Source organism: Pinus tabuliformis, chromosome 1_1 (assembly GCF_031772625.1).
Source record: "Pinus tabuliformis cultivar Carrire ecotype Pingquan chromosome 1_1, CPIR1, whole genome shotgun sequence".
In the NCBI taxonomy this organism is placed as follows: domain Eukaryota; kingdom Viridiplantae; phylum Streptophyta; class Pinopsida; order Pinales; family Pinaceae; genus Pinus; species Pinus tabuliformis.
Window position 1 is genome coordinate 520,239,162 of NC_142297.1, and position 9,860 is coordinate 520,249,021.

Consider the following 9,860-nt stretch of genomic DNA (forward strand, 5'->3'; position numbering starts at 1 on the left):
AGGCAGTTATAGCACTATATCAAACAAGTGTTTCCATTGTAGATATTAACATCAAGGAGAGCCATGTACAGTTATTGGGAATAATCCATTTCAGCTAATACAACCTGCCTATTAGCTAATGGCTAAGACCACAACTTGCCACTTGGACTTTTTATTGAAATTTCTACCTTGCATAGCAAAAATTTTAGTGGCTAATTTCCATACATATTTTCGGCAGGATTGAGTTCATAGTATCTATTTGGTTTTTCAGCATCATCAGTTTGTGTTTGCTTGATAACTTATTCTAGGTGTCTTAATTTTCTATGCCAATAGATAATCACGCCCTTTTCGAATCTTAACACCTAACCACTCAGATCCCTATTGTTATCCTTTCCAGAGCCTAGCAAACATTATCCCTGACAGAAGTAGAACTTTTCAGAAATATAATATGATCATGCAATACATAAAATGTTGATTATAAACACTGCTAGATGGATAACGATTAAATGCCAGTCCAATCAACCTTCATGCAATTAAGAAAGACTGCAACTCCCATCAGCAATATTGAAAGCTATATTTATGCAATCAAGAAGTTTGCTAACAGATCATGCATGTAGGTCATATCTCAAACTCTGAAAGATAATTTTATATCAGATCTAACATCCATGCTTGACAGAAAAGCAGCACATTATTGCCCTTGTTCTGCCACTGTAAACATCTGCCTGTAGGATTATACAAGATATACTTTTCAATCAAGAAAATTCAAACTCTTTGGCAGTGAACAACATGCATTATCCCTATAAAATGAAGTTGAAACGATATTCCAAGACGAAAGAAATTCACAATAATAGTGTTATGCGTCTGTCACAAGGCCAACTTACTAATTGTATCATCATAAAAGATTGTAGCTATATGAAAATATCGTACAATCTCATTTCTGGTACATATGTAGTTCTATTTGTACATATTGCTTTCTTTGTAGTATATGAAGTATCTTCACAAAGGACTATTAGCATTACAAATATTAAATACCTCTTCAGCAGGTCTTAATGAGAAATCCTCAAGTTCCCCAAAATGTAAGGCAGTGCTATTCAAGTTTGTCTGCCACTAGGATCTCCTTCCTAGGAATGTGGCTCCTCTTCTTTATCTCCATTAATGCCACCTTGGTTTCCTCTGCAACAACTGTTAACCAAGAGTTTACATTACTCATCTTATACACTCACATTTAATCAACACTACAACAGAAAAGGATGCTGCTCCCAGTACACAGATGAAAAATCAGATATCAGCAGAAAGAATGTACTTTTTTTTAATTCTCATGAATAACCAAAAAAAATTAATCAACGTTACATTTAAAACAAAAATGGATAAAATTTATTATAAAAAAAAATAAAATTGCTTACCTTTTTACATTATCTTTCTACAGATGAAACATTGTTATTTTCTTCCCAATTTATCGTTTCCCGCCTTTCTATTTTTCCAAACAGAACACTGAAATTGGGTAAGGTTTCCATGCCCGTAGGAAATCTTTCCACAACCATATATCATCGAGACACGGAGTTCATTCCACAACTCATTATTCATGGTAATGAGACCTATAATACGAACTAACATTATAGATTTTGCAAAACCAACTTAATGCAATCCACTTGCCTGCTGGTACTCTTTGTATTCAAGTCCATCAAATTAAACAACTCAACCAAACTTTGGATTTACGAAGGCTATAATAGGAGTTTAGCCGTTTGGATTCCTTGTGGAATTCCAAAGCTTCTCGCAGTTGGATGTAATTTTACCTTTTGAAGAAGTTGAAATTTAAAATTGCGCAGACTTACAGCTGTGAGCCATCATCAAACTTTGTCGTTTCTTCATGTCCAGAATCGCATAACCGAGGGCCGCATCTCCAACCACGTTCAATTGTGCCTAATTTAAATTCTGACATCCCTGCCTGTTCCAATCTTGAAACTTTGTAGCTTCTTCATGTCCTGCAGAAAATCCTCTATCAAATCGCTTAACTCTTGCATGTGTCACAACCATAAGTATCTCATCTCCAACCAAGTTCCCATTATACCCATTTTAATTCCTGACTTTCTTGTCTGTTCCAATCTTCTACAAACAAGTGCGTCAGGGTTTAGAGACCCCTCAATCTCCAAATATTTGCAGGAACTTCGGCTTCAGCACTTAATCCATGGGTTAAAAATGAAATCTGCTCAATAACATAAGTTCAAAGTAAGTTGCCATCCACCGACCCATCGATTGATCAATAGCTCGGGTTATCACTCACAGAACAGCTGAGATTGAAAAAATTGGTCCGTCAACGAGCAATTCTTGGTGATATCCATTCATGGATTGGAAGGGCTTGAGCATGGACTCTATTTTTGTCTGTCGGTCCAACAAGGATCAGAAGGTTTGAGAGGTGGAGATGATCATTCAACTACCAATTCATGGAAGAGAAATGTCGATCAAAACAGAGGCGGTTTCAATAGCGCCTTCTCCTCCCTCACAATTATGATGTCTCGGTCCTCCTTGTTCAAGAAAAGCTGGGAATCCATCTCAAGGTAGAAGGCCGAGGTAGAGACGAAAGAATGGATAAGGGAAGATGAGGAAGAAGGTGCAGTGGGGATGAGAATGAGGATGTTCTTACATGGTGTGGTAATGGATAAAATGATGGCAATGGTTGGGTGAGACCGATAGGGTTTTATGTATGATGACAAAGCTATTAGTACTAGTGAATAAGCTTATTAATCGTAGTGCCCAATTGGACATTGAGGGGTTGCATTTAAACGGTTTATTTTTGCAAATTAAAGTTTCAATTATTTTTTAATTAGTTTTTAAAGTATTTTTTCATAGGCAAAATTCTGTTGATTTAATTTTTTTACACAATTTCGTATAATCAGAGTTCATCGGATTCGCGAGACAACCGACGAAAAGCTGTGGATAAAAAGCCAAAAAAGTAGATGAAGCGGCATCTTTCAATTCAAGCTTTTTTTTTCGAGTAAGAAGTGACATTTACAGTTGGCCGTTCATGCTTTTCTGGTGAAAGAGGACAATGACAGAAAGAGACGGTCGTAAAGCAGATCCGTTTCGCACGCGTGACCATGAAGGAACCTAAGTTAATAGAGAGGATGAAATTTAATATAGAGATACTAGCATTTGCACCTTATGTTGCAAAGGAAACCCGTAAGGCATAGAGTGGGGAAGAATAGAGACATGTATAGAGTGGGGAAGAATAGGGACATGTGAATGGACATTGTTGAAAGCAAGGGTGGATGACACTGAGTTGCAATTGCAATAGTTAGTTATGTGTATTCTGAAAATGAATATTTTGTAAATAATAATAGTTTGTGGAAGAATTTATAAAAAGTATGCCATCAACTACACAATTGATATCTACAAAAATAGAAGGCTAGAAAATAAGAATTTTAATTTATAAGATCCAATTTACATGGTTGGTCAACATGTAGAAATCCCTTGTGTCATCGCTCTGTCCAAGTGGGGAATAATAATATGACAGTCGAATCACTATTGTGATAGATTGTTATTGGCTGAATGACTTGCAATTGGCTTTCAAGCTACTGGTTCACCACAAGTTGGATCTACAAAATATTAGTTTTATTTGAATAACAAATAAAGCTAGGATAAAAGGTCCAAATTTCTGAAATTATTAGTTTCTTCCTTCCCCACCTTTCCATTGTTGTTATTATTATTATAATACTAATAAAATATTATTATTATTACCAGATAGCTCCCTGGATGTCGTCAAACAATTAATATTTATTTTATTAGAACAAATCAAGGTACGAATAGAAAGCTAGAATTTCTGAAATTATTAGTTTCTTCCTTCCCCTCTTTTTCACTCTTAGCATTATGACACTTCCTTTCACATCCTACAGTGGATTGAACTTGCAAGAAAATTCGAGGTGAACCTTATACCTCTGCCTCCTCTGTTCATTTTTGTACAAAAGGAGGTACATACATCTTCAGTGCATATTTCTAGCCATTATCAACACCTAGTACATGCTTTTGTACACAGGGAATTAAATTTTCATCATGTTTGAACTCAACTATTTGCCTTCCAATCTTGGCTAAAATGGTTGTTGGGCCGAGGGCCTCCACTGCAAATATTTTTATTGACAATGGCCCTTACAGAGAGTTTATTTTCAAGTGGCTTCTGTGGATGAAGGAAGTGCAGCAGTGGTTCTAATAAGTTGATCAGTCTATAAAAGAAATTCCCATCTGAAGCCCTGAGCAGGTTATGAGTGAGACTTTTTGCCTCTACATAAGAGTTCATTAGATATTGTGTTCTACAAACCCCTCTCACATAGTCAACTGCATGACTGCCCTATTCAAGAAGCCAACGATTCTAATAAGCATGTGAATGAAAATCACCTATATTTTATCTTGATTTAAGTATATTTCCAGTAACAATTCACCAAACCATAGTCAGGCTATGTGATGAAACAATATCACCAAAAGTTCAAACTAAGCATGTTACCAGTAAAACTGTTGGCTAAACCTATAAACAATCTTAATCATCCACTTCTACCTGCCTTCTTAGTATTAGGCCTTTACCAACAGGTGTGCGATTAAGTTGTTTCTCATCTTTTATCAGCTACCAGGTTTGACAGAAAAGAAGTGCAAATTTCCTGCCTCCACTATCTAATAGATCTGCTAATTTCTAAATCATTCAAAACTTGAACAGGGCCAATATATTGAAATAACATTTCCTTTGCTCAAAATTGTTTCAATCTATGATTGTTTATATAATCGTCTGACAACTTGTATATTTTTATAGAGGAGTGTGGTTTCCTAGCATGCTTATGTATGAAATTAGGTCCAAGATAAATGGTAGGAATTTGACTGATTTTAACGTTTGAGCATTTTCAAAGCTTTTCAGGTTCAGCTAAATAAAATACTTAGCTTGTTGTTTGTCTACTTTACAGTTTCCAGCAGCAAACAGAATTTACTTTTATACTGGAGTCTAGCCTTGAACTCTTAAATAGAACTCTACACATGTATCCTTTCTATTAAGAGTGCTGATTTTTGTTCGTTCATTTTCTTTTCGACTGTGACTGATGCTTGTTCAAAACAATGTTGTCAGACTCTTTTCGAACTCCTGAATCTTGCCAAGTCCACTGAGTTGCCACTGAAAGGAGTAACTCCTAGACACTCTTCTGTCATAATCCCCACTTGCCAGACTCCTCTGAAACTTGCAAACACATATTCTGAGTATTTTTTTTTTCTCTTTGCCAAGTCTGAAAGATTCTGCTGAGTCTTCTTGAGTCACAGCCCAGCCGAGTCTTAGAAGAGTCCAAGTCTGACAACATTGGTTTGAAACAATTTCTTTTTCAAGTCAGGTCAGCACATCTTCCTGTCCTTCCCACAATATTTATGTATGTGTCCACGTGTGTAGGATGTGTATGTGGATCTATTGCCCACTTTGTTTCGTTTGAGTGAATCAATCATTGTTAAGACGAACTTTACAACAAACCAGTTTGTAAGTGAGGTGTCATGAACATACCTCTCCACAAAAACGCTGAACTCTTGTGAAATACAAAAGTTGATTCATCTATGGAATGAAAATTTTGTTTGATACTACCAGAGTCAAACTGGATCGAGAGAAGTTTTTGTCCAATGTTTATTGAGAGTAAAATTAGTCTTTTAACTAGATGTTTTGTATAGGCAATTGTTAAAAATGGTCAACTAAGGTCAAATTCCACTATGGACGGCTCCTTTGTATGAGATGATGATGGCATTGGATTCCTCTTCTCGAGAGGACGAATTTTGACCTAAAGTACGATGGATTCTCACAGGCAAAAATGTATATTTGAAGTCAAACCCACAATGTTGGTTTTGGTCAAGGTCAGCCCCACAGTCATGTACGCTCATGAAGCCCAAAAGGCATGACCTTTGACCCACATTGAATTGTATAAATATAAGATGAGTTCACTCCATTTTGGCATCAGCACACATGATTTTCTCTTTCCTCTCATGATGGATTCAACTTTCTTTGAGAAACTATCTCTCTCCCATACGTGCAAATTTCTGGAGGACGGATTTCCTATGATTTTCTGCGGTTGACTTTCCTAGTACACAGAGCAGCATTGACTAGGCACTTTGACCAACTATTTGACTGCGACTTTGATGGATTATTACTCTGCCAGCTAGGTCACACTTGTGAGCAAAGGAACCGATCACAAACTGAGGTGTTTGACCATAGGTCTGAGGCAGGTTTAACTGCAGACTGTTGACCAAGTTTTGACCAGACTTTTGAAGGCTACCTTGACTGCATTTTGACTACCTAGAGAGGGTGAAATTCTCTCTCCTTTTACCAAATAGATTGGGCTGATTTGACTGAGCTGTTAACCGTTGACTGCTGATTGGTTAGGATAGCTTTGACTGTTGTTGACTTTTGCATATGTGACTTTGACTTTTGAACATTTGATTGGGATCATCTATGCCAAGTCAATATATTGAGTTTGACTAATGTATCATTGTACTTATGGATTTCTCTCTCTATGAACATTTGATATTATCAAGAAGAAAAGATCTGCGGGTTTTCCCCCTTGTCGGGTTTTGCCCTAGCTTTAAGTTTAAATCATGGTGTCCTCTTGTCTTGGCTTGTCTTTTGCATTTATGTTTGATGTTTTTTCATCAGTTACTGTCATGTGATAATGGTCAACGTGATTGCTAATGGATTAATGGAATTAATAATGGGCTAATGGATTAATGAAGTAACTGACCTCTGACCTAAGCAAAGAACATGTTAACTCAAAAATTAACATTGTATTAGAGCTAGCTGAGGTCAAGCCCAAGCAAGAGGAGGACTACAATCTCAAGAGATGAAGCAGTGGACTATTAATGTATTTGAAGTATCTTGTTGCAAGCCTTAGAAATCATGAGAGGTCTCGAAAAATAATACAAGTCTAGGTATATGCAAGAGCTGGGCTAAATAGCTCATGAATGCCATTAATCAAATCTGAAGATGTTAAAGTCCTCCTTCAAAGCTAAACCATGTGTCATTATAAGAAGTCAATGAAGAGTTTTGTTTTAAGAATTTGTTGATCTGAGTCCAATCTTCTCACTGGATAAAGCAGTCAACAATATGTTTGAAGATTTGATCCCTTTGGCACCTCTGCATCAGAATCCTGAAGCTAGCAGTCCTTCCATCCAGTGACCTATGCTCACATAAGTTCAAGTCTTGTAAACAAAGATGTCCAACAAGAAAAGCTATTGAGGATCAAACAAGTGACTCTAGGGATACATATATTTATTTGGATTTGATCAATGAATTAAAGAGAGTCCTATGGAGCAATGAAGAACCAAGTTGTTGGCCTAGTTCTCTGAACCATTAAGAAGGAGCCAAGTGTTCCTATTGTTCTGAGCATAAGAAACAATAAAGGTCTGCTATGCAATGGAGTTATCTCTCTTTTACATTCTAGGCATAAGTATGCTTTTGGATAAGTCTTTTGAAAATAACTTTATTCTCCTAAGAGGCCAAGAAAATTGCAAGAACACAAGAATATGCCAAAGGTCATTTCATGAAGCCAACCTTGGAGAAAGGATTACTCTGTTCTCGATCTTGTGGTATGGAGGCAGAAATTTTATGGCTCGATGAACTCTGTCTTAAATTCTCTCTCGCTCTTCAATTCAGACAGTGAATTCGACCTATTCATGCCTCTTTGTTCTCTGAGTTACTGAAGAGAAAAAGTTTTGTTAATGTCGATTGTTTTATCTAAGAAGATTCATACTTATTCCTTATGCTTGTAATAAGGCCAAGAAGCCTATGTCACATAAAGAACTGCTATATACTATCATGCTCTGTGAATTTGGCCGACCAGTATAGGTCATTGGGGCTGTGATTTCTTGATCTCCGGGCTATAAAAGAAGAAAGGTGGTGGACTTCTCATTCCACATATTTGTAAGGAAGCGGAGAATCTTTTAAAGGACAGTTCTAAGGCCCTTCGTAATTTAAGTAAGTTGAGCTTCTGTATGCAGATATTTGCAAGCCTTGAAAAGACAATCAGTGGGCATCCTATGTCATCTATATTAGTAAAATCAAGGAACCCTATTTGTGTATTGAAGAAAAGGCCAAGTCCTTATCAATGTTACAAGCGCATATATATATATATATATATATATATATATCCACACACACACAAGTGTTAAAAGCCTGTTCCATTCAAGCCAACTTGCAAATCAATAAGGAATATATATTCATGTCTTTGAAACCTTCATAAGAGGTGCCTTGAAGCCAATAAAAATAGAGGATGCAATTATGAGAAGGGATGGTCCCTTTAGACATCAATCTGAAAATGATTTTTGAAGAATAGTAAAAGCCCTCCATAATGTCATTATCTAGCAGTTGATGTGATTTTGTTGAGAAGGTTTAGTGGCAACACTCCATGTGATCCTAGTTTTGTCTAGCAGCTGAAGCAAAGGAAGTTCATCCAAGAAAAGTATGCAGCTCCTTTGTGTTGGCACCATTGGATAAGGGTGACAGTACCCTTGGAAGTCTGGAAGATAGAAGAAGTGTGAGGCACTTTGGAGCAGACCCCTGTAGTAGCCTGTATGAACATAAAATCAGAGGTATGGTATCTCTAAGGGTGCCTCATGAAGAACACATTGGAACAAGGATGTGCATGGCTAATCCTATGTCTTGGCGAGCACGATGAGCAGAGGGAATTGTGAGGACCCTGATTTTGGCATCTTGATTAGGGCATTGGGAAATTAGATGCGTTGAGCTAGGATCTTATGAAAGACGGTCTTATGAATATGGATGCCTAGATGCAAAAGACCCCTCCTCATCATGGATTAGGTAATTTAATGCATATTACCCATTTAATGCAGTAATTTATTTTTTTTATGTACTTTTGATATGCTATTTGCGGAGGTAATATTTCAATGTTCTTACAATAGGAAAGTCCTCCTTCAGCAGCTAAACCATGTGTCATGATAAGAAGTCAATGAAGAGTTTTGTTTTAAGAATTTGTTGATCTGAGTCTAATCTTCTCATTGGATAAAGCAGTCAACAATATGTTTGAAGATCTGATCCCTTTGGCACCTCTACATCAGAATTCAGAAGCTAGCAGTCCTTCCATCCAGTCATTCTAAAGCTAGAAAATCCAGAAATTCAAATTGCAGATCTGTTTTATATATTAATATGAATATGAAAATCTTGGAGCCCTAAATCAAACCCAGATACATGAACCATACACTGAAAGTGGCACATATCTTAAAAACAGGCAAGGGCATCATATATATTCCCATAATTGAAAATTAAAATACATTACAGAGAGAAATGTTTATTTGTTTTAAGTTAAGGGACCTTAATCCCATGAAACTTAAAACTGCATCTACAAGTAGCCTGCTCACTGCCTCTTAAGTGGCTTCTCCAAGACAGCAGAGATATACATTTCTTTGAGCTCGGACCCTCTATCCAACTTAGGGGCAACAAACCATTTCAGCTTCTTATACCCTAGCTGCTCAATCATGGGCACATAGATCTTCAGCTGATCCTTTGTGCGGAAAAAATGATCTAGCCAGAACAAGCCTCCAGGCCTCAGAATCCTATAGATATCATAGAGTACAAATTCGAGCAGCTGTGTGGGAATCCAATTGCTCAAGACATGCAAAGAATGAACAATGTCCAAAGTATTTGCAAAGAATGGCATCCTCTGTGTTATAGTGATATACATGGGAATAACCCCTCTGGAGGCGATGAAACTGTTGAAGGGCCCATTCAAGTTCATGGAAGTCGTAATAATTGTTACATTCCACTCCCTCATTCTCACGGCGAAAGTTCCTATTCCTCCTCCGATGTCCAACCCAATTTGAATTGTCTTCTTCTTCAGATTCAAGACCTTGTCGATAGAGTAATCCAT

General features: G+C 37.0%; 1 long non-coding RNA gene and 1 pseudogene across 1 annotated transcript; both read right to left on the reverse strand.

Annotated features, from left to right (window-relative positions):
• Positions 1-757: 757 nt before the first annotated feature.
• Positions 758-2,635, reverse strand: LOC149214076 (uncharacterized). Its single transcript, XR_016250371.1, has 2 exons — positions 1,383-2,635; positions 758-1,161 (listed from the first exon to the last, which is right to left on the reverse strand). It is a non-coding gene; the product is annotated as an uncharacterized LOC149214076 (long non-coding RNA).
• A 6,712-nt stretch (positions 2,636-9,347) lies between these two features.
• On the reverse strand, positions 9,348-9,860 carry LOC149214077 (putative methyltransferase At1g29790 pseudogene; annotated as a pseudogene).